The sequence below is a fragment of the Camelus dromedarius genome, chromosome 15, assembly GCF_036321535.1.
Source record: "Camelus dromedarius isolate mCamDro1 chromosome 15, mCamDro1.pat, whole genome shotgun sequence".
NCBI lineage: Eukaryota > Metazoa > Chordata > Mammalia > Artiodactyla > Camelidae > Camelus > Camelus dromedarius.
In genome coordinates this window covers 1,618,357-1,641,073 of record NC_087450.1, presented here as the reverse complement: position 1 = coordinate 1,641,073, position 22,717 = coordinate 1,618,357, and the positions used below count along the sequence as shown (strand labels likewise).

Sequence of the window (22,717 nt, the reverse complement as noted above, 5' to 3'; positions counted from 1 at the left end):
TCACACATGGCTTACCTGGAAAGAGCAATTCTTCATTGAAAATAGGTGATCTATTTTGCCTTCTTTTCTTTTTCTGGTCCAGAGCTTTTTCATTGCATTTTGCATCTCTCCATTTCTCAGAGTATAGATTAGAGGGTTCAACATAGGAGTGATTATGGTGCAAAAAAAATTCAAGGATTTATCAATGGGTAAGGTAGAAGGAGGTCTCACATACATAAAAATACAGGGGACAAAGTGGACCACCACAGTAATGTGGGAGCCACAGGTAGATAAGGCTTTGCACCTCCCTTCCAGACTCAGAGTCTTCAGGGAGTGCAGGATGACCCCATAGGAGATGAGTAAGAGCATAAAGATGACCATACACATTGCCCCATCACTGGCAACCACAGTGAGGCCAATAATGTAGGTCCAGTGCAGGCAAGTTTTAAAAAAAGGCACATGTCACAGAGGAAGTGATCAATGACATTGGGGCCACAGAAGGGAAGGTTGTATACAAAGAGAAGTTGACCTACAGCATGTAAAAACCCACCAACCCAGGTCAACAGCAGCAGCAGAGCACACACTTGCTTATTCATGATTGTTAAATAATGCAAAGGTTTGCAGATGGCCAAGTAGCGGTCATAAGCCATGATCACCAGGAGCAAAATCTCAGCACCACCAAATAAGTGCCCTATAAAAAACTGAGTCATGCAGCCTTGGAATGAAATGGTTTTCTTCTCACTGAGTAAGTCTATAATCATATTTGGGGTGACTGTAGTAGAATAAACAGCATCCATAAATGATAAATAGCCAAGAAAGAAGTACCTAGGGGAATTCAGGATTGGACTGACCACCACAGTTATAGCAATGAGTAGGTTGCCCACCATTGTCACCATGTAGATGAACAAGAGCACAACAAATAATATTTTCTGACCCTGGAGGCTCTGAGTGAGTCCCAAGTGGACAAACTCAGTTACATTGTTCCTTGATTTCATCTAGTCTGTACAGGAGCTGACTTCACATATTTGAAGTGATTTACCTACAAAACAATAGGGAAAACACTCAAATGCATTACAAATTTAACCTTTAATTTATCCATTCAATTAAAATAAATTGTATGGAGTATATATTTGAGTCCAATGTGTCAAAGATATTGTGAATACCAAACTGAATAAGGCATAGTTTCCTGACTTCAGGGATATATTAAAGACTAGGTATCAGAACAGCCCAGACTCATGTAATAATTAGCATTATAACTATATTCACACAAGCTAAGGTTCATGGCGTAGGAATGTGTCAGTCAAACTGGAATCAGAGAAGACTTCCTGGAAAAAGCAATGCTTAGCTCAGTTCTAAAGAAAAAGAAAAGAACAAGAAAAGATGGGATGGGAATTCCAAGAAAAAGTACACCATTTATAAAGTCACAAAGGTGTAATATCGAGTCCCATTTAAGCTAATTTATGTACTTAGTGTGAGTAGATCAAACTGTGAATAGAAGGTCACTGCCCTGAACAGTCTCAGAACTGAGACATCTTTCTGAGGGTCTTTCCTCCAGTTTTGTATCTCCAGCCCCTATCTCTACCTCAATTTTAGCACTTCTCTGAGGAACATCTCAATTTTGGACTTCTCCAGTTGGATGTCTGTTTAGTATTTATAAAATAATATTTTAAATTTCCACAATAAATAAGGTTTTTCCCATCTCATTAAATGGTACCACGCCCATTATAATTGCTCAGTCAATAAATTTCATAGTGTTATTCACCTTGTTATTGGTCATATTACTCATTCATTCTTTTTACAGATCTTGTTGTCTCTAGTTTCAAAATATGTCACAAATTTGCTCATTTGCTATCTCCCATCTTCTTCCTGGCCCACAGCTAAAGCCTCCTGTCAAGTCTGCAATTTTATTCTGGCTTCCAACAATTTGTTCTCCTGAAACAGCTCAAATGATTCTCTTTAAATCTTATTCTGATTATATCACTCAATTGCTCACATCTCCTACAATGGTTTCCAATCATGCACTCACAATTTAACGTATCACATCTAACATTTACATTAACAAGAACAGTAATCTTCATTTCATATTTGAAGACAACAAGGCTCAGAACATCTCATGAATTTCCCCAAGGTCACCCATTTTTAAGTCAAACTAGAAATGGGATCTAAGTTTGATTTATTTCAAAATGATTTACTTTCTTACATAATAAATTTACACAATTGTGTAGACTGGTTTCTACTATTTACTTTTAGTCTTACCTTGTGGAACCTTGTTCACTACCTGAAGGGAGACTTTTTAACTCATTCATAGATATCTGGGATTCTTCTTTCATCTAATATCACAGCAGAGGGTGAAAGGCTGCATTATTTCTTGAGGAGATGTTTGATTTTATTTAGCTCTCTGTCCATTTTCTCCTTGGAGTTTTCTGATGATTCAGAAGACATTTTTTACTTGCAATGTGAATTGTTTAAAAGAAATTCCAAGTAGCACACACAGACAACCCTCCCCCCAATTACCTTGTTAGGATAATGTTACAAAAAGGAAAGCAAATCTATGTTTACATAGGAAGATAGCAACTAGCCATTTCCCAGGGAAATTTATTTCAAGTCAGGTCTTTTCCTACAAGCTTCAAATTAGAAAAATACCATTCAATTGTTTAGCCCTTATTTTACTATGTCAGTATGGCCAGACCAGTTGACTGAGATTCTGTGAGACATTCTTACACTGGTTTTTTGTCTGCTTTTTTTCCCCTTTTTTTATGCATTGCTTTAAGTCTAGCAAATGACCTCCTAAAATTTTTGTATCCATTCTTAAAAGGATGTCATCTTTTCACCCTGATAGGAAAAAAAATTAACTTCATTACCTCTTTGAATAGCTGTTTTGTGTCAGTCTCAGTCTATGGAGAATAATGCTGTTAACTAGGAATCCCTGGCCACACTTATCTGAGCTTACCACTTGTGGGGAGCCCCCATAGAGGTTTTCCCAACCAGAACCAATGTTGTCATTGGATGGAATCTTGTGCTTTTTATGACAAGTGACACCCAGCAGGGAACTTTGGAAAGACAAGGTTTATTCCTCAGTGGTCATGAAGAGTACAGTACACTGCATGCCTGAAGTCACACAGGGATGCCACAGGTTCAGAGAGAGAGAGAGAAGAGAACCTGGGGTTCTGCCCTCACTGGGGTCAAGGGTGGAATGCCTACATCTTCTTGGGGTCTCTCTCTATTAGTTAATTTAAAACATAAGAGAAGGACTAAATCATAGGAAGGGGAAAGCAAGGTCACTCAAATGGTCAATTATAGGTCACCCAGGGCTTTGTAAAAGGGGAACTTCATGGACAAAATGCCTGGATCAGTATCTAATTATGCCAATGTATTTATTAAGATGAGTATCTTTGAAATGAATGGCTGGACAATCAAAAGCTTAATGTCAGGTGCTTACATTACACTCCAGAAAGCTGCCAGGTTCTTACACCACAAGACCCTATCTCTAAATAAAGGTCACATTTGGAGGTACTGTGAATTGACTCCAACACATTTCTTTTTTCTTAAGGGAAACAATTCAACTCATAACAACATCAAATTTCAAGTCATGGGTGAATGTCTCCTGTTAAAAACCTTTTCTTTCTCCAAATGTGTTATATATATATATATAGTGTAAAAGTTTCCTCTTTAAATTTTATGTAACATGAGGCAACAGTAACTGATTTGCCAACAAAGTGGATGGCAGAAATTAGTAATAAATTGTTAAATTTGGATAATAAACATGAAAAAGGAAAATACAAACCAGAACAATATATAAATAAATAAGGTAAACTAGAGAAACAATAAGATCTGGCTCACAAGCCTCAAAAGAGCAGAAATATCAATGCAGACAGCAGACATGAGGAACAGGCTTGGGCTTCCACAAATATGACTGTACTTAATGGTCTGTCACTCTATGAGACATTGGTTTAAAACAATATAGATCTTTGCTCTGTGCTCAGTCTGCCTATTCCATACAAGGTCCCATTGGAAGAGGATAATATTGTACACACTGAGATGAGAACATTTTGCCTTTTCTATCAATCCAGTTTTATTTAAACTGTGACAGAATTAGCAATTGGTGTCTTCTGCTCTTTACCACCTCAAGTCAGAGTTTGTTGCACCATAACTTTCTCATGGCAGTTTTGACTTCTGCATTCCTCAGAGTATAAATCAGAGGGTTGAGCAAAGGTGTCCCAATCGTGTGAATCACAGCCACCATCTTGTCCACTGGAAATACAGTTAGAGGGTGAATGTATGTGAATATACACGGTACAAAGAATACGATGATAACAATAATGCGGGAGGTGCAGGTGGAGAGGGCTTTCCTTCTTCCTTCTGCACTCTGAGTACTCAGAGAATGTAAGAAGAAAACATAGGAGATATGCAGCATTATGAAACTCACCATGCATATGGACCCACTGTTAAACACAATGAGTAGATTGATGACATAAATATCCATGCAGGCAAGTTCCAGTAAAGGCTGCATATCACAGAAATAGTGATTGGTAACATTGGGACCTCAGAAGGATAATTTCAGAGCCAAGAGGATCTGTGTTGAAGAATGGATGCAAGACCCCATCCAGGTCAGATTCACCAATGCACCACAAACACGCTGGATCATGATGGTTGTGTATCTCAGGGGCTTAATAATGGCCACATAATGATCAAAGGACATGAGAATTAGCACCAAGATATCCATGCACCCAAAGAAGTGACCTGCAAAGATCTGGGTCAGGCATTCATTGTAGATGACTTTCTTCTCACATACAGAATCTACAATCAACCTAGGAGCAGGGGTTGTTGACAAACAGGCATCAGCAAAGGATAAACAGAAAAGGAAGAAGTACATGGGCTCCCACTTGTATGACTACATCTTATGTTCATCACAATAAGGAAGTTTGCCAACAGAGTTGCAAGGTATAGAAGCAAGAAGATCACATGTACTACTTTCTCCTTTAGAACATCCTGTGTTAACCCACACAGAATGAACTCATTAATGCTCCTATTCATAATGCTGCTTTTATGGTGAATGTAGGACAGACACAGCTGAGAAATGGCTCATCTGCAAAGAAAATTGGGGAAATGGTGACTTGGCAATACCAGTGTATTTGGACTCAAAATCACAACTTTCAGGTTTCTAATTCCATCAACACCTAGAACTCAGTGTTTCTCAAAGTTGCCCATACATTATACTCACTTGGGAAGCTTTTTTTATTTTTTAATGCTGATGTTTATGCTTTAAGCATGGACATTGATTCAAGGTCTTTCTAGGGGGACTAAGTTTCTTTTTTTTTTTTTTTTTTTTTTTTTGGTGGGGGAAAGCCCTTAAGTGATTATTCTCTCTGCCAAGTTCTGAGCACCAGTGACTTTGCTTTATGATCTCGATCAGGTCACTTTAATGTCTTGAAGCTCTTTCTTCATATGACAGAGATTCTAAAGATATTTTATTAAGCATATGCATATGTTAGCTTATGTGCATGCATATAATGTGTATGCATCTCAATTACTGAAAAACAATACTCATATATAATTTAGAAATAATGCTTCTGGAGATTCTCTCTTGACCAAGACTATTTTTTGATTTGGACACCAGTTTGCACAATTATTCCTGACCTCTTCAGTATCTTTCTTGGGTTATGCTTTAAGAAAAAATTATTTCTCCAATTTTAGACTTGCAGTGGCCATAGTTTGACTGTCATTGCCAGTTAGGATACATGAGAGTTATATTTCACAAAGGTTAGAGTTCCAGTGAATAATTAGGAAACTCTGGCCAGATTAATCCCACTAATAAAATCCAAATTTGAAGCTATATATGATTTTGTTAGGATCAGAATACTTTAAGAATGTAAGTCAGATTTAATTTTGTGAGAAAAGGAATGAAGCATAAAGAATGAGAAAAAATAGGCAGAGAACAATGGGTTTATTTTCTATTCAATTATCTATATTGATATAATTATAAAAAGTTTTAACATCAAAAATCAGGTTTAAAACCTACAACACTATATCTTCCATCATCTAAACTGTTCAGAAAAAGAAGATGGGGTTTAATGATAATTTTATTCTACCCAGTAGAATTAATTTTCATAGGTGGAACTAACAAACTACAAAATTTCAGCTACACTAAACCATCCACAGATAGCCGAATTATTGGTACAGCCCTCCCTAACCTCTGTACTCACTCTGATATCAATTTTAACTGCATGTATTCTTATACAAGATGCCATGTTCTGTTCACATTTTTCCTAGATGATTTCATGGTCTTTCCTTTCTTGACAGCCATGTTCTTTAAATGCTGGGGTTCTAACAGAGGTTGCTCAGGGCCCCTCAAACCACAGGCCCTGGGCCATGTCTTGGGGCTATAACCTTGGAAACTTTGCCTCCCCACTATTCCCATTGTCCACTGCTTCCTTCCCATTCATTTTGACAATGATACTATTCTAGTATCATTATGAAAATAATGCAAATTCCTGTTTCAATTTTGAAGTATATATAAGATTCAAAACTCTTAAAATTAGTAGTAGAATTGCCATTATAATGTTTTGTAATTTTATGACAATATTAAATTAAGATATTATCCCATTCTAATTAACCTCCCTGTTAAGCTCCTTAAATCTACTGCATTTTTAGTCCAGGGTTAGTATTTACTTCAGCACTGATTTATTCTTTATCTGTCTATTTAAGCATATTCTTTTCCCTGTTAATCTAAGAAATATGTTCTCTTCATATATCAGATCCTTTTCTCTCCCTTCAATATTGCTCAGCCAATTTCCCTAAATGTCTCAACTTTTATACTCTTTCTATTTCTGGAATTTTGAAAAAAATAACTTTTCAATGTTCCCAGCTGAGTCCTTCCTGATGGATGCCTGGGCCTTATTTCCATCTGATGTCTTAGTGATTTAGCTCATTTTAAGAGAGAGACAAATCCACGATCAATGGCCCTAAAGCACTTCAGAACTTCACCCAATTAAATACTCTTGAACAATCCTGGCAGAAATATAGTTCTATTTATGACATTGTTGACTGAAATAAAATCCCACAATGTGAGAATTGTGGGTTCTTTTATTTGGGGCAAAATGAGGATTCTAGCCCAGGAGACAGCATCCCAGAAAGCTCTGAGAAACTGCTTCAAAGAGTCAGGGGGATACTCAGTACCATATTTTTCAGTGAAGGGGGCACGTGCTGCCAAGCACACACTTAAGCAGAGGCTTGCTCCTCATCATGAGGAACAAATGTCACTGGTAATGACTTTAGTGCTTTTCTAGATATGAGAAAAGGCAAGAAGTTGGACATATAAAATCTTCTTCTGAAAATATCTAACTATCTGAAGGCCCATTCAGCCAGTTTTCCTTGAACACAGAATGCCTCATTCCTGACCTCCATCCTGAACTCCTTTCAGGGTGTGTTGGAGGTTCATTGGCTGCAGTGGCTCGTGATTTAATCAAAACAAAATTAGATGACAAGTGCCAATGTAATCCAATACTCGTAAAGGCAGATGGCAAGTGCCAATTTTTATTTAGCAACATTAAATGCACTTAGAGAAAATTAAGTAGATGAATTTAAAATAAGAAGGCTATACTCTGCGATTTGAGTAAAACATCCTTACCCTTCATGCCCTAGGCCATTCCTTAGTGTTTCGTTGCAGGAACATTAAATGCTACGTTACGTATTAATAGTACTGTGAGTGGTAAACAGCACTTGCATTACTGTGCTCCTACATCAGTATTATTTACGTAGCCTCAGAATAATCCCACTTTTTAATCTAAATCACCAGGAAGAGGGACAATTTTAGAGGATGAATGATAAATGTATGCTACGAAAGAATAAATAAAACTATTGACTAGCTCTGACAAAAATATTCACTTGTTGCATTTCACAATTATTTGGATTGAAGTTGGAGAAGATAAGCTGAAGGTAGGTCTAACTCCATTAGACTTGCAGTAACAAGGAGCCCTGGCCTCCAAAGTAAGTTTGCATTCAAATGGCTGTTATTTATTGAGCATTTAAAATGTGTCAAATGCTGTCCAATCAAAGCTACATTATTATTTTGTTTCTAAATCATTTGAGGTTATTAGTATATAATTCCCATTAAGAATGAAGATTCTGAGGCCAAAAAATGGTTATATAACTAGCCCAGTGTACACAGTTTCATGATAGACCCTAGCTTGCCTTAAACTTGGCAGCCTGCATCAAGACACCCATACTTCTAGTACTACATCCCAATTTAAAACCCTCTTGGAATATGCACAAATGCAAATGATAAATCTCACCATGTCTCCATTCCTTGAAAATTCTGATAATGACAATCTTCTATTCTCTATGGAGGAAAGCCCATCTGCTAGAACTATGGTTCCAAGTCTCACGTCTACTTCTAAGAATGAGGACAGGCAGCTCTGGCTGATGAGATAAAGAATTTTCCCCACTGCTTCTCAAGCACTGTCTTCAACATGGTCTCAAGCTAAACATAAATAAAGAAGCAGAAGTTTCCTCATTGACTTCCAAATGGTCGTGTTCAGATTTCCCTGAAAGGTCATAATCCTGCAGAACCACCTCTCAGTTCCCCTCAGGGTTTATAAATTTCCCATCATTACAATTTTCCAAGACACAGTTATCTGTGGTCTGACCTATTCAAGTGTTTGCAAAATGTTTATGTCCCCAACCAATTAGATATTTTTTTCTTTCTTTCTTTCTTTCTTTCTTTCTTTCTTTCTTTCTTTCTTTCTTTCTTTCTTTCTTTCTTTCTTTCTTTCTTTCTTTCTTTCTTTCTTTCTTTCTTTCTTTCTTTCTTCCTTTCTTTTCTTCCTTTCTTTTCTTCCTTTCTTCCTTTCTTCCTTTCTTCCTTTCTTTCTTTCTTCCTTTCTTTCTTTTTTTTTTTTTATCTTCTCCTGGGCTTCTATTTGAAGATGCTTTTATTTCCCATCATGTTCAGAAGTAGAAAACTGTGTAAATTGGGTCAGAATATAGTATCTCTGCAGAATTGGGGTGAAATGCTCTTATACTTATAAAATGCAAAAGATGAGTTCTGGGATGAGATACACCATCAATCCACACAAATATATGCTGTTTGGTGACTAGAGGAGAAATTCGTTCTTATTCCAGAATAACAAAATTTATACATACATGTACAAAAATGCTTACATTAATCCAAGTTTTTCTTTTCTTCTTTCAGTACCTTATCTTAATATGCCATGACTTTTAAAAATAAAAGCACAATTTCTAGAGATTAAACAAACTTAACCCTCTCCATTTTTTTTTTTTTTTAAAGAATGACAGGCCTGTTTTCTCTGATGGAATGTAGCACTGGGATTGAAGATTGATGGAAAACCTGGACTTAGTCTATGAGGCCTTTCAGAGAGAGTCTATGCCAAGGAGTTTGCTGCTCTATACATTCTTGAATCCTACCTATTTTTATGTGTATTCACACCCCACAGAAAAAAACCAGTATTGAACTGATTCATTAGAAAAGTAAAAGTCCATGAGTGCCTAGAATTCACTAGACTATTGTATTCAGGTACAAATGTTATTTTATTTTAATTAAAAATTTAGGTGTTTTTCCTGACATGGAAGAACCATCTGACATGGACTGCACTCCTGGAGGGGATGATAGTTTGCTGTTTTACATCATAACTAATGATGCTGCATAATTTATGGGACTGCCCATGAATACTGCCTTCCAATTACTTTCTCAGTAATATTTCTTTATTAATGAGCACAAGTACAAACCTGAGGACCACAGTCTGAAGGAAAATATGAACAATAATTCATTTCCCAGTCATGTTAAATTAATGACTTGGAATTTTAGGAGTATATAGAATTATCCTCCAGCCATGACTTCCCTTGAACTCTTAATACCACAATGGCTGCATTTCTGGAAAGTGATAGATTTCACCACTGACCACAGCCCTGTCATCCACACACCACCACCATCAGGCAGAGCAAATGAAAAACCTGAATGCAGGCAAAGAAAAGTGCTCCCATTCATGCTAATGATACTCCTCATCACACATGGTTTAGAAACAACACAAGAGAGCACAATTCCACCACATCCGTGGAGGCGAGAGAGGAACAATCCTCATTGAGAACAAATCCTTTCAAAGCCTTGCAAGATTTAAGTACAGCCACATCTGAAGACCTGACTGACACATGGCACAGAGCCTGTAGAAGGGCTGGGGTAACCTACTTGGGTATCTGCAGGAGAGATGCACAGGATGTAAGATGTCTGCATCTACTACTGTAGGTGGTGATAATGCAGTCAGACCTCAGATAAGTGACAGCTAAGAAGGGCCCAGACATCTGGCCCAAGCCAAAGGTCAATAGAGGACCATTTATAACCCAGATCGTTGAATGTGCCCTGTGTCACCCAAAAGCAGCATGTAAACACCAATCTAGTAATCAGCTTAGTACAATATTATGAAAGAAATAATGAACCAGTTCATAGAAGACATTTACTTCCTAGACGGCCCTCCTGGAACTAAGGTCCTGGCCACAGGACCAGAGATAACCTCACAGAGGCAGATCCAGTAACTAGGGGTATCTGGTGGACCCCAGGTGAGGGATAGAACACCAAAGAGCACCTGGAGGGGAAAGCAGGGATGAGGCCCAGGCAGTCTAATCCTGGCTGGAGTGCCCCACTAGAAGGCACTTCCCAGTCCCTGACACTGAAAGAGAACTTAGAAAATTTCTCAGAAGACACTTCAAGATGTAGAGATAAGAAGAGTGTCTCTGCTTGTCCAGGTCCAAGGTCAGAACTAACTAACATATTAGTTATTTCCATTTACCACTATGAAGTGAGTTAGTCATACAGATGTCTGGGAGAAAGTGTGCTGTGTAGGGAGAACAGCCTACGTAAAGGCACAACAGCAACAACACACCTCACCAGTAAGAGGCACAGAATGGTGCCAGAGCCGTCAGTAAGGGGTCACTCAAAAGAGTGGAATAAAAGAGAAACAATTTTTACTAATTGTAGGGGTTTTGACTTTTACCCTGAGTTACATGGAGACTGTTTGCTGAGTACTGAATAGAGGTGTGATGTGATCCGACTTATGAGTTTAAAAGATAATTGTGAGTGTTCTATTGAGGATAGAGTATTATTTGGCAGAGGATGCTAAAATAGAGCAAAGAGAGTAGGTTTGAGGCAATTGCAAGGATTCAGGGAAAGAAGATAGTAATTTGGTGCAGGTCTAAAAGTGATTAGAAGTGATTTAATTTGGGATATATATTGAAGGATGAGCAAAAAGAATTTCCTAATATACTGGATGTGGGATGAAGAGGAGAGACCAAATGTACCTCAGCTAAGACAGAGAATGTTGTGAGTGGAGTAGGTTTGGGGATGAGGGAAGAACCAAGACACAGACTTAGTTAAGAAATCTATTAGTCATTCAGGAGGAAATAACATGGAGGAAGATCGATTTCCAGGTCTCAACCTCAAGAAAAAATTCTGAGCTGGAGGTAATAATTGGGGAATCATGTCATCTGAAGAAAGTGTGTCAAGGAAGATTGGGTGAAATGTTGCTGATGGATTCTTTACCATGAGAAGTGAACAATAACAAGTATATTTAGTGATGCAGAGGTCATTGGTGACATTGAAAAGAGCATTTTCAGTGTTAGTAATTGAAGTGTGACTGAATAGGGTTAAAGAGAGTGGAAGGAAAGAAATGGGAGACAAACATGATAGAACCTCCTGATTTTTGTTACAAAGAAGAGAGGGTGAAATGAAGTCATAGAAGATAGAGGGAATGGAACCAGGAAAGATTTTATTTTAAGAATGAGTGAGGTAACAGATTGCTTTTTGCTGATGTAAAATGATTCAGAGATGGCAAATGTAGATGAAATAAGAGACATAGAAGAGATTTTTGACCAATACCTTCATGAGGGTTCTGACCAGCAGAAGACCCACCAAGACAGAATGAATTACCCGAGACTCTGTGGAAAGTCATGAGAGCAAGAGGGAGTCAGGGACTAACTCCACAAACCTCTCAAATGCTCCCACATTTATTGTGTACAATCAAAGGAAAAATCACTAACAGTTGTGTGATGGAATGCAGGAATTTAGGGAAAGACAGGATGAGACGGAGTTTGTAGAAATCACAATGAGTACAAAGGCTTAGTTTATCTTTAGGGAAGTCACAGGGAGAGGGGAACAAAGTATATTCTTTAGATATGTTAATTAAAAAGCAGACCACCAGGCCAGTCAGTTCCTTGTCTTGGGCATAACAGACTATCTAAACATCAGGCACACCCAACATTTATAATTTGAGGGCCTGGGTCATTGCTTTGCAATGAGCACAGTGCTAACACCTCAACTATGCAAGCAAGGGATTGCCCCTGCTTTTTATGACAAGGAGACAGGAGTGCGATGCACAGACACCTGCTAACAAAGCAGTTACTAAAGCACATTTGTTCTTCCTAAAGGTGACAAGTGGCTGGGCTCTGTTGCAATTTGTTAACCAAGTCATGGGCTCCCACATATTCGTGTAAAATATAAGGAGATGAAGTCCAGTGTATATGAGGTTGGTTGCCTTTGGATTGGAGTACAGAAAATGCATGTATAAGACTCAGGAGGGAGGTAGCATATAACTGAATGGGTGCTGCCAAATTGGTAAATAAAAATTCTCTCTTCTGTTAGCTAGTTCTCAGTGATATAGGAAGCAAGTTCATCCAATGTTTTCCAGTAAGTTTGAAGTTTGTAACTGATTTTTAGACCTGTCTCTCCCTCAAATTAAAAGATATATATTCCTTTATACATTACACATGCATTCTTATATTGTGATGTCTTTTTATCATGAATAGTATTGGCTAATTAATTAATTTAATTGAATAAGTTCAATTCTGATATAGAGATCGTATAAATTACGATCTAATATTAGCAAAAGCAAGTTCCTATAAAAAAGAGGTAAGATCAAGATTTATTTTAAATGTCGGAGTGTTAGGGAAATTACAGGCCAGCCAAGAAAGAAGCACCACTCAGAGGGCTGGAGTACTCAGATGTATTACACTGGCGGACTCAGAGGGGCTTCTGCTCTGAAACTCTGAGCACCTCCAAGACGTGCACATGAGGTTTTATAGGGTAAAGTACAAGCTTGGGGTATTCGGCCAATAGGCATGGAACAGCTTTAGCAGCATCATTATCACAAAAGTGGAGGCAGGGAGGCAGCAAACCAACATTCCAAAGCCAGATACATCTCTTTGAAAATCCAGATGGCTAGCAAAAAAAAAAACATGAACAGCAAACCAACACTAATTAACTTAGATTTATGAGTTAGTCCAGCAGAACTCAGATCAGTATTCTGATACTTAGATGTGTGAGTTATCCTGCCATCCCAGCCCAGCTTTTCCTTCACATTCCTAGACTTGTGAGTTATCTTGTTAGCCCAGCCTGGCTTTTCCTTCACACTTTCATATGTGGACTGGAAATGAATTTTATATTTAAAAATTAAAACAGAGACTGCATCAGGTACTTAAAAAAATGTTCTAGGCCTTCTAAAATAATGGCTTATCTTTTGGATTAACTCAGGCACAAAATCTCACCTAACCCCACTCCTACTGTAAGAGGTAAGAACAAATCTGACTCCTTGCTAGACCTGTTTCTTTGGCTCTAACCCTGTGCTCTGTTTCCCGTGCTGAGTCATGCTGATTGTGCACCTTTTGTAAAAGAATGTTGCCTACAGCCTGAAATATAAAGGTGAGCCCATTCTCAAGGCACTGACTTTTAAGGGTATAATGCTTTCCCATTTATATAAATAAAAAGTTGCAGAGTTGAAAATAACATTGGTCTTGTTGGAGGTCTACAGGGACACCATGACCTGACCTATGTGGACAGCTGCATGAACGAAGGATTCTGACACCAAGAAGTTTGCAACAATCAACCACACTCTCTCCTCTTTTTAGTATAAAAGAAGCCTGAATTCTGATTTGGGTAAGATGGTTCTCCAGGACATTAGTCGGCCTTCTTCTCTGTCTGCTGGCTTTCCAAATAAGTTGTAATTCCTTGCCCTAACACTTTGTCTCCCAACTTATTGGCCTGTTGAGCAGTGAGCAGAATGATTTTGGGACCTAGTAACACTACCACCTGCCCCATCAGCTTTTACTTTAGGGATTTAGGAAATTTGCATTTAGGAAGAAAAATGTAATTGTTTTCAGAATAAGCAATAAAGGATGATTCTTATTTAGATGTCTATGTAATGGAAGAGTGTGAAATACTGCTACCAGAATCCATCATAATTCATTTTAAAGCCACCCCCCCCAAATTTTCTATCCACAGACACATAACTAGACTGGAAGAGTCAAATTCAAGAGATAGGTAGTTGGATTCACTACAAGGTAGCCTTTTAAGAAGTAGTAGTTTTAATTTTCTTGTATGACTTTTTTGCAATCCAAAGAAGTAAAGGATTAAAATTGTTTTTTATCTAGTCTTGCTCTACTACCTTAAAGCCCACTGACATCCCACTTTGCTTGTGTGTGTGTGTGTGTGTGTTTGACAATTAGTTACAAATAATAGGTTCTTTTGAAAATCTTTCCTTGCTGAGGTATGGAGCAGGCATCACTACCAATTCTATTGCAGATTTTTTTTTATTTTCAGAGATTGTAGGTTTCTGTTCTTTCCCTATACTTGCCCCACTTTTCCTTCTATTCTTTTTAACAATCAGGAAATCAATGCCTTAAGGGAGCCATTAAGTTATTGAGAGTTTCTTAAATCCCTCAAGAAGCACAGAGGAACTTTTAATAATATATTTAATATATCTTTGGATCGCAAGATTAACTCCAGGGACCGTATTCCCATTTGAACGAAGGGAGATATATAACTGAACTTTTTAACAAAATCTATCCTCTAACATGATTGTTTTTGATCATCTTTCTCTTGCTTTAACAGCTTGGAGTCTGTGGCTTTGGTTCTCACATTTAAATAAGTTTGAATTTCAATCTTGCTACTCAGTAACTACTATTATTTACCCAATATATGTATCACTGAAAATATCAGTCAATTCACTATTCTTGTGTGATTTGGGTTTGTTTGTTTTGGTTGGGAAATAGAGAAAAATAAGCTATGAGGATCAGTGTTGATGAGGTTCATAAATGAACTAAGGTGTTGACTATTTTTTTCTTCCACTGGTAAGTAAAATTCACTTATTTAAATATCCAGTCTACATACATTCTGCTAATCAGTTAAAAATATCCAAAAAAAAAAAAATGAAGAAAAAAAGGTTCAAATTTTAATGTGATGAAGACTTCAAGTTATAGGGGAGGGAGAAATTTGTAACTTGACTGTTATTCCCACCTTTTGTCTTACACTTCAGTCTCTTTTTCTATATTAGCATCAAAATTGTTATGCAACTTCTATTGGAGTAATGAAAAATCAGTGTTTAAATTCAATCTGGAATATTTCCTAAAGGATGAATTGCAATCTAAATCATGACTCTGTATTCCCATGGGGATGTTTCATCTGTCACTCTAGATACTCTAGATGTAGCATAGATGTTTCCTTATTTCATATTAATCCAGTAATCTTGCAATGTTATTCTTATTCTAAGTTTTATCTCTGTACACAAGGAATAGCATCTCCTAAGTGAAAAGGATGATTAAGACACCAAAAATATATATATATATCATCCTATATTCTGCAGAGGTAAAGTCACTAGTATCCTAAATTGTTTAAAATATTTATTTTGAAAATGAATATTAAAAAATAGTTCAATTTTACAGGCAAAATGAGGTCACAATCAATAAATATGCTTGGCTTAAGTGGAAAAGGTATTGTATATTCTAAGAAAGGAGTTGCAATGTCAAGGAAAACAAAGTATTACAAAGCAGTAGCTGAATGGTTTGTAGGCTTGTTTTACTTTATAAGCTTGCTTTACTTTTTGTCAGAAAAAGCTAAAGATTCTTTTTCCTGAGTCTCCTGAGTAAGGTATTTCTATTGGATATCAAAGGCCAATTATAAGTTACTGTTCACCATTTTCATATTCCAGCTCAGAGTTCCCTCTACCCACATGCCTAATGAGCACTCTTTTCAGGAGCTATTGCCTCTGGCTATTTTTGGAGAATGACTCCAGAATTTATTCATATTGGGGACTTGCCTTTCTTCATAACCCAGTTTAAAAAAAAATGTGGAGTGTGAACTTAACATGAAGTCATTAAGTGGGAAAACTCAAGTTTAAATGTCACAATACCATTTATTCTTATATATTGATATAGTTGACATTGGCTACTATGAGATCCCAAGGAAGATGTTTCAAAGAGAGCTTCAATGGTACCACAGATTAAATTTTCAACTTCAGTCATTTATGCTTTATAAACTAGATTTTACATATTTTAGAATGAAATTCACTTAAGGTTTTGAATGCCTTCTGAATTCATCCCTGAGACCTTAATGTTTTCTTTCTTCATGCATGAAGTTTCCCGATGGAGCAGGCAAATAAACAGTGCTTAAAGAGACTAGAAAATTTTAGTTAAAATTTTATAATTTTATTCTTAAAATAAGTAGAGCAGAGAAGTCAACAACTCAAGCCACTAGTTAGGGATTCCAGATAGTCTTGATAATGCCACATGGTTACTTCTCAATTTATTCCAATCTCCTTATTGTTAAAAAGTCCCAAGAAAAGTAAGCACATGGCTGATGTTAATTTCACACTGGTGACCAAATTTATCCTCTTGGGACTGACAGATCGTGCTGACATGAAAGTGGTCCTCTTCCTGTTGTTCCTGCTCACCTATACCATCTCCTTGGTGGGGAACCTAGGCATGCTCTTTCTCATCCAGATAACTCCCAAACTCCAAACACCCATGTATCATTTCCTTAGCTGCCTATCACTTGTTGATGCCTGCTATTCATCAGTCTTTGCACCCAAAATGTTGCTGAACTTCTTCGTTGAACGGGAGACGATTTCATTCTCTGTGTGCATTGTGCAATATTTTCTATTCGTGTCACTCCTGACCATGGAGGGCTTCTGCTGGCAGCTATGGCTTATGACCACTACATGGCCATTGTGAACCCTTTATTTTATACGGTGGCTATGACAAAAATGGTCTATGTCGCTCTAGTAATTGGATCGTGTGTAGGTTTAATCAACTCTTTGACACACATGCTTGGTTTGCTGAAACTGTCTTTCTGTGGGCCCAATGTCATCAGGCACTTCTTCTGTGACCTTCCCCCACTGTTGAAGCTGTCATGTTCTGACACATCCGTGAATGAGCTGTTGCTTCTAATCTTCTCTGGAGTTATTGCCATGACCACTTTCCTGACTGTGATGATCTCCTATGTCTTCATCGTCGCTGACATCCTGAGAATCCACTCAGCAGCAGGAAGACACAAAGCCTTCTGCACATGTGCTTCACATCTTACAACTGTTACCTTGTTTTATGGCTCTATAAGTTTCAGTTACATTCAGCCAAGCTCCCAATACTCCTTAGAACAAGAAAATGTGGTATCTGTGTTTTATACTCTGGTGATCCCTATGTTAAACCCATTGATTTATAGCCTAAGAAATAAAGAAGTGAAGGATGCTGTGAAAAGAGTTAAAGAAATGAAATATATTCCTTGTTAATTTCATACCATACGTGCTCTAAAATAATAGACAGACAAGTGCCTTGGATAATGAAATTTATATGAATTTACTAAAACTATGAATCCAAAGAGCTCTTAGAGTTTATTTAATTGGAAACTTCTGCTTTACAATGGAAGAAAAAGGCCTGGAATAATGTCATAGTTGGCTGGTTACTGTGTAAACTAACCTAATAAACCATCCTAAATCTAGGTTAGTTATTTCTGGACAGTTGTTAACATTTTCATTCCTGTATGTGGGTAGAAATGAGTATATACACACAGATATATAGACACACAAACACACACAGAGATACAAACATAATATTCATAAATAGCAAAATATCTCTTAACTGGTTTTCTCTCGAGCATAGAAAAAAGCAAAATACTTTAAAAGCAGAAAGTACTAGTTTTTGAATTATCGAGTAAAACTGGTAGATACATGCTCCTAGAATTAGCCTTGATTATTTATATTCAGGTATTCTACAAAATAAAAGACGTGCTCAAAAATAGAGGGAGGACTTGGTTTTGACACCTTTCCACTCACAGAGGTTATCCTAAACCATTTCTCCTTTCCTGCCCTTGGTGTCCGTTACTACACATGAAACTGAGCAAGATGGAATGCCACAGCTTTATTACCATTTCCCATGGAAGAGCCACTAATTCTCAGAGAAAACTTACGCTGAAGAACTTTTCTTCATATTTAGGAAGGACGCCTCCAAGTTAATCAGAGAATATTCACTAATCAGACTCAATTCTCCTTTTCCTTTAAGTCTCTTCCAACATCTTCTTTAGACATTAAATGAAAAACTTCCCTGAAGGTCATCTAGGTAGGAGACAACTGCTGCTCTGTATTCTAAGCAGGGAAAGCATGTGAGGTCAATTGTTTTCCCAGTGATTCAAATTATATGTACAGGGACATAATGATAAAATTAGAACCCTAAATACTGATTGCTTCATAATGATCTCTTTTCCCCAAATTGCTGCAAAGTATCCTGCCTGGAAAATAAAAACAGTATTGTAAAGAATACTTGTATTTACAAATAAAATTATATTTAATTTTTGGAGTCTGTTCTAAATACTGACATAAATAGTGGCAGTTTGGCTAAGCAGTGCAGAGACAGCTGGATGCTCTATATTATTAACTCATGTTTTTACAAGGCAGTGAGCCTGGATTAATCTGTATTTTTTCTTCTCAGTGACAGCCAAAATCACATAAATGAATGGTTCCAGTGTCTGTGAAGTTAGGAAATTGAAATGCTTATTGTATTAGACATTCATGAAAAGAAATTCATATGAAAGTTTACTTTCCAGAATAAAACAATCATACCACCACCACCACCAAGGACAGCATATAACATTTATATATACAGTCCTTCAAAATTTTCCAAAATCATTTAATATATTATTTAAAATTGGGTGCTACAAGTCTGCATTTATGTATGAGGCATTGATGTAAATGTATTTGTATGTAAGTCTTCATTTTCAGAATAAGATAAAAATAAAATAATAACGATAATTTTACATAATTCATCACAACTTTTCGGGAGCATTAAGTGTCTTATATCTGAGAGTATGAAACACAAGAAATATTATAGGGGCAAAAGAATTGAAACTCAGAAAAATAAATTGAGCTGTTTACAATTTTTAATAAATTCTATTACAATATACACCCTATAGGAGAAGGGGGTGGCCTCCCAGCATGCAGACAAAAGAACACAGTTTACTAAGTATGAGTGTGTGTGTGTAGGGGGTGTTACTTTATGGAAAAGAAAGATTTTTGTTTCTTTCTAGTACTGACCTTCAACTAACCCTAACAAACAACTACTATACTATAAAACAGGGACTTGATGCTTAAATGAGAAAAAACATTCCGGTCCTAGAATTCTGAGGCAAATGGAGGGTGCGTGTGCAGACGTGTAGAATGTAGATTGGAAAATGAGTAATGTACCATTAATATGAAATGTATAAATATTAAAATTTATAAATCTTAACTTTAATACACCATTAAAATGAAATATTCTGAAAGGAAGTGAAATTGAGTTTAGCAGGTTCCAAATGTCCTTAAATGGCAGATATAATTAGTCAATAGCAAATGAACAGTTGACAAGGAAAAAGAAATACTCTTGCTAATAAAACTCCTTCTAACATCCCCTGTGTGTTGGTCTGTTTTCAGTATTGCTTCATTTTAAAATTACTGCAGATTTTCCCCACCTTTTCTCATGCTGTGTGTATTGGTTTGGTGCACTTGACTCATCTTAGGGACTTAGTCTTACTAGAGAATATCCCGTCCCCCTCTTTTAAGTTTAGCCTACCATTTCACTCTACAGCTACCTCCTTTTTATTTCCCAGTCTATCCCCCAAATATCAACCTACTCAGTATTTCTAAAATTTATTTTTATGTTCAGCCACTATTGTGACAAAAGTGTTGAACCTGATATTTATTTTAGTGTCCTAACTGACTGAATTACCCCAATATTAAAAGGCAATCCAGTGTATAAAAACACACACAGACCTGAGTTCTGCTTAGTCATTGCTCCCCCTTCTTTTGAGCTCTCTCAGATGTAAATGTGTGTGTTTTCCATGTTCATATCAGTAACAATGTATTTATAGAAGAACATGGCCCCCAACAGCGGGAGCTTAGTGCTCTTTAAAACCAGTATTATAAACATATATAAAGCCAATGTACATATTATTAAGTTCTGTAAATCATAACTATAGACACCAGTGGAGTTCATTTTTTAATAATTCATTTTTTCCTTGTAGAGACTCATCTAAGTGAGATAAGACACATGTGACAATTTTCTCTAAAACAGAGAAAAGGCCAAATACGTGAATTGCTATCATTTGACAAGATCATGCTGGGACATTACTCTCCCAGGACTCTAGCTGTTTGTTGAGACCAGGTGCTCACAGGACCCCTGTGGATGGCATCCCCCAAATGCCCTAAGCCAAATATAAGCACAAGTCAGGAAACCAATAGGAGTGACCAGGATTCCTCTCAACACCAGGTAGGGATTGCATTCGTGTGCTCTAACAAAGGAGTTATAAATGCCTTTCCCTGTATTCAAACAGAGCAACTCTCAATAGACACTGTGAATGAAATGTGAAGATAATCGTCTCCTCGAATCCATCCCAGTTACTGAGATAATTGAAACCCAGTTAGACCATGACCAGGTCAACCGGCTTGCTTGAGGTCATTAGAGGGCTTATTCCATATTTCCTCAGGTAGCTGTGTTTATAGCGTCACATACTTGTGCCAGTTACAGGAGGGAATTTACTTACAGAAATTCATTGAGATTGACTATTGCAAACTGTTGAATTGTGTTAAATCTGAGGAAAAGAGCAGCCATTTATTTGGTCCTGTTAGCAGAGCTAAATTTTAGACTCAAAGACTAATTTATTCTGCATAACTGACTTTACAGTGAAAGGAAGTCCAGATGAAATGTACCAGTTATGAAGTGAAAATTAAAGAGAAATACAAAATCAGTGAAATAAGAAGAAATTCATCATCAAAGTAACAAATTGGTTTGTTTAAAAACAAAGTCAAGGCAAAGCTAACTCATCAAAACTAAACCAAAAAAGCAAAAATCCAAATAATCACTTTAGTCAAAGGCATCTGTCCAGTAGGTCAGCAGAGTCCAGTCTGTTTTCCTTATTTGTTTTACTTTGAACAGACAGCAAACATTTGAGAGTACCCATGGTGAGCCACCCTGTTTCCACATATTTTCTTATTTAAGTCTTACAACTACTGCTTGAGAAAGGTTTAGACATGAATCTAATAGTTAGGCTAGGAAACCAAGAGTTAGACTTGCAATCACAGCTCAACGTGGTATAAAGTGACTAGCCATTCTTTTTATATCTTCTATATCCAGTGTGAGAAAAATTAGACTCTGGATGGTCTCCTAGCCAACGGACATAAAGTTATCTGACACCATGATATGCAGAATTGTCATCAAATAACTTTCTTTGTATAACACTGATAATAAAGGTTAGAAATCCAAGCCCACACACTCTGTATTCAATATCAAGGAAATATTATTCCCAAAGCACAGATTATGGAACATCATCTTCATTAATATTTAGTGAAGATAGATCTGATTGTCAAATTAATATGAAATGTGTTCTGTATTTATTTATCTTATTGGAACTTGCAAAGCACAGTCAAATATTATGCATTTCTATAAGTCCTGCAGTAAAGAAAGCTTTCCTTAAAAGTTATTTAGCCAAGTGTTTCCCAAATATATTAGATATCAGAATGTTGCTTCTCACATAGTTTGGGTGATAAGATAAAAGCTAAAATAAAATTGATTTAATGATTTAACTTTTCCTGGATAAAACCCCAGATTCATATGTGAGCTAATGTGCCAAAATCACATGCATTGTCCTTGAAGTTAAAGTTTAGACTTAAAATCTTTTTTTCTTTGTGTGTGTGTGTGGGGGGGGGCAGTAATTTGGTTTATTTATTTATTTACATCGATAGAGGTTTTGGGAATTGACCCCAGGCCTTCATGCATGCTAAGCACTCATTCTACCACTGAGCTACATCCACCCCATCTAGAGTTGAGATTTCTTGACTGTAGGGGTTCAAACACGTGTTTGACTCAATCTTAAGGCAGAAAAATCTGCTGTGGTCTAATTTAGGCCATTTGGTAATAAATGCTATAAGAAATCCAACCGTGGAATGATAAATATCTTTTGGCATAACAAAGAATGACTTCCTGGAATAAATGAGTTTTAACGAATAAGTGACATCATATTGAGAGAAAATGTTTTAAGTTGTTTCATTCAGTCTGGACACACCTAATTCTCATTTTCCATTTCTATGGATAATGATCAATTGTATTAGATGACATTATATACACATATATGTATATTCTGCCCGCTTGTTATTTATATTGTTTAACATGTCATGTGTATTTTAGTCTAAGTTAAAAAGATGTCATAGAGAATAATTTTGCCAGATGCCCCAAGAATTTACCTGCTAAACGTTGAGTTTTTTGTTCTTTGTTAAGGGATCTTCTTCCTTAAAACATGAGGTCCTTGTCTTGTGTTCTGGAATCTGAGACGCACTGTTATCCAACATCCACCTCTGAACTGTATCTGTTGAACTAAGATCACTATTACAGCTTTTCACGTGGAGTTTACTTTCTCCAGGGGTTCTTATGTGGAACCTACTAC

At 36.8% G+C, this 22,717-nt stretch overlaps 3 pseudogenes; 1 reads left to right on the top strand and 2 right to left on the bottom strand.

The window, feature by feature from the left end:
• LOC135322997 (olfactory receptor 4A15-like) lies at window positions 1-974 on the bottom strand (annotated as a pseudogene).
• A 3,126-nt stretch (window positions 975-4,100) lies between these two features.
• On the bottom strand, window positions 4,101-5,013 carry LOC135322954 (olfactory receptor 4C11-like; annotated as a pseudogene).
• An 11,473-nt stretch (window positions 5,014-16,486) lies between these two features.
• LOC116155208 (olfactory receptor 5J3-like) lies at window positions 16,487-17,590 on the top strand (annotated as a pseudogene).
• The last annotated feature ends 5,127 nt before the right edge of the window (window positions 17,591-22,717 follow it).